The following is a 3606-nucleotide window of genomic DNA, read 5'->3' on the forward strand; positions in this document are numbered from 1 at the left end:
TTTACTGTGGGGTTGTCGGACGTGCTCTCGCCAGACATTAATGGGTGAGATTTTTCAATTAAATTGCCAGGGTCCTTATGCTGTTATGTAGGAGTTAGGGAGTTGCATGATAGAGGGTGGGAACCATACGCCACTAATTTTGGAATGGTAAGTGGTTTTCCTGGGGGTTTTAGGGTCTTCGCGGACCTTGGGTGTAATGCTGCAATAGTTGTGACTGACCCAAGCTATGACTGCATAGTTTTGGATTCGTCACAAGAGGGTGTATGTGTTTCTGTAGAGGGGGGGTTCGGTAGGCTGATTGTTGCTAGTATGTATTGTAAGTTTAGGGAACCTATAGAGCCTTATCTGCGATACATGGTTCGGTAGGCTGATTGTTGCTAGTATGTATTGTAAGTTTAGGGAACCTATAGAGCCTTATCTGCGATACATGGATAACCTACTACTACTTGCGAGTGGTAGCCCATTTATCCTAGGGATGGATGCGAATGCCACGTCCTCGATGTGGTTTAGCAAGTTTTCTCGATGGGCGCACAGATATCGGAGCCACATTCGGGGTCGGGCATTAAGCGAATGGATGGCTGCTAACAGTCTCCACATCCTAAATGAGCCAAGCGTGTGGCACACATTTGATGGTCCTAGAGGGGGGAGTGACATTGACGTGTCCTTGATCAATGAGGCAGCAAGTAGGGCGTTCAGTTTTAGGTGGGAGATTATGGGAGGGTGGGGATTGAGCGATCATAATTTGATTAAAATTATGGTTACTCCTAATTCCCCTCCCTCGACGTATGTAAGTCCATTGCGGCGATGGCGTACCTCTGGTATCGACCTGAACCAATATGGACAGTGTGTTAGGGAAGCGGTATTGGACATACCGCTCAGTGATTTTGAAAATCTGGGGGTGGACGAGCAAATTGCTCGGTTGTATGAATTGGTCTGGGGAGTGAACGATAGGTTGTTGAAGAAGTATAAAGATTTCAGGGTTAGGAAAATTAAGTGGTGGACGCAGGAGTTAACCCTGAAGAGGAGGGCTGTCCGGCGATTGAGACGGAAGTTTCAACGCGCTCGGCGGTCAAACCCGGATAGGTTGGCCCAGATTAGGAACGATTTCAGTTGTGCGATGCATGAATATAAGGCCATGCTTATAAAAATCAAAGAAGAGGAGCGTTCTTTCCTAGGGCTGAGGAGCTGGCACCTCTTGCACAGGAAAGGACGCAGCGTAGAGGATACTTGGTTTTATGTCCAGAGGGCCGTTAGGGAGAATACCAACAAATATGTCCTCGGCATATTTGTTGACTTCAAGGGGGCATTTGACTTCCTAATCTGGAACCGGGTGATTCAACGATTGGAGGAACTTGGCTGTCCGGAAATTAGTCTCTGGCAGAGCTACTTTTCGGACAGAAAAGCCTCTATCGTTGGAATGAATGGTAGCGTGGATATTGGGGTAGAACGGGGCTGCCCACAGGGATCCATCTGTGGTCCATATATATGGAACCTGATGATGGACTCTCTGCTTGGCCAGCTTGAAGTACTTTGTAGTTCTTGTGCATATGCAGACGATCTACTTCTCCTAGTTGAAGGTCGTTCACGGTTGGAGTTAGAACGAAAGGGTGAACTATTGTTAAAAATTGTTCGCAATTAGGGTATAGGTGTGGGGGTTGACGTATCGGTTGACAAGACGGTGACAATGCTCTTGAAAGGCATACTGTCATCGGCTCGTCCACCGATTGTCCGAATGAATGGGGTCAATATCAAGTATGTGACGCAAGTCAAATATCTGGGATTGACCATCGGCGAAGGGATGTGTTTCAACCCACACTTGGTTTACGTGGAGGAGCGATTGTTAGGAATTGCCGGCAAGATCAAACGCGTGTTAAGGAGTGATTGGGGTCTCGGACGTCGTGCGGTTCGTACTATATATAGCGGCTTATTTGTGGCCTGTGCCACATATGGAGCCGCTATATGGTGGGAATTAGCATCAAAGGTCAGGGGTCGCCAAAAACTTCTTTCCATACAACGTTGTTTGATGCTTGCCTGTTTGCCTGTATGTCGCACAATTTCTACAGATGCGTTGCAGGTGTTGTTAGGTGCGCCTCCTCTTGACCTGATTGTTATACAGCGTGCTGTTGCATTTAGGTTAAGAAGAGGCTTAAGTGTCTCATTGCTGTCAAATTGGGTTTCTGTTGAGGATGTTGCGAGGGAGGGCTATCTAAGGAGCAAAAGGCTTCTATATGATAGTGTTAGGAGTAGGTGGCAAGACCGTTGGGATAATAGCCCTAGCGGTCGGGTGACCTACGAGTACATTCGGGATTTGATGCATTTTTACATCAAATGAACCTTTCCGGAAGTCCGGAGTGTATATATGGGGCACACTCTGAGGACTGGATGCATATCATAGCGGAATGCCCGATGCACTCCGACATTAGGGATCTTGGGGGTATGGGGATTAGGTGGACTGATGGACAGCTAGATGTTAGTGGTGTGCTCTCGGATAGTCGGAATGCCGAACATTTAGGGTCGTTTAATAGGTTTGCACGTGTTTTGTTCAGTCGGCGTAGGCAATTAGTTGAAAATCGGGTGGAGGAGGTATAATTTTTATATTATCAACCTAAATGGTCACCAGTCCGGAGCAGTATGGTAGCTCAACTGGTAGTAGTTTCAACTACGAGGTCTGACCGGAGACTTAATTCTGGTACCACGGGGAGTAGAGCCCTTGGAGTTCGCTCCAACCTACTCATGCGGACTGGCCCCTCGGGGAGTATCGTGGTGGTTGTGGTTTAATACCCGAATGCGGGAAGAGTGTTTTGATCACTCAATGTGGAGTTGCACTGCAACCGGGTGCCGGACCCAAAGTACGGCAGAGGTTTTAGATAGGCCCCGAACCCCACCAAGGTGGTTAGTGTGTCAATTCCACACGCCAATTGGTACTGAATAATGCATTGCATTTTTCGGGGCGCTGATCATCGCATTTTATTGATCCGCTGTGCTTCGGAGCACCGTGAGATAAGGCCGTCATCGGCAGGTACTCACGCAAAAACACACCGGACGTTGTCCCTATCTGTAAAGAGCCGACACCACATGGTGATATATTTTCATATAAGTACTAAATAATTTTCATATATATACTAATTGTATGAATTCATGCAAGTAAAAAATTTTCATATAAATACTAAATAATTTTCATATAGATACTAAGTTTATGAATTCATACAAGTAAAAAATTTTCATATAAATACTAAATAATTTTCATATAGATACTAAGTTTATGAATTCATACAAGTAAAAAATTTTCATATATATACTAAATAATTTTCATATAAATACTAAATAATTTTCGTATAGATACTAAGTTTATGAATTCATACAAGTAATTAATTTTCATATAAATACTACGTAATTTTCGTATAGATACTAAGTTTATGAATTCATACAAGTAAAAAATTTTCATATGAATACTACTTGTATGAATTCATGCAAGTAAATAATTTTCATAGAAATACTAAATAATTTTCATATAGATACTAAATAATTTTCATATAGGTACTAAGTTTATGAATTCATACAAGTAAAAAATTTTCATATAAATACTAAATAATTTTCATATAGATA

This window comes from Zeugodacus cucurbitae, chromosome X (assembly GCF_028554725.1).
Source record: "Zeugodacus cucurbitae isolate PBARC_wt_2022May chromosome X, idZeuCucr1.2, whole genome shotgun sequence".
Taxonomy (NCBI): Eukaryota; Metazoa; Arthropoda; class Insecta; order Diptera; family Tephritidae; genus Zeugodacus; species Zeugodacus cucurbitae.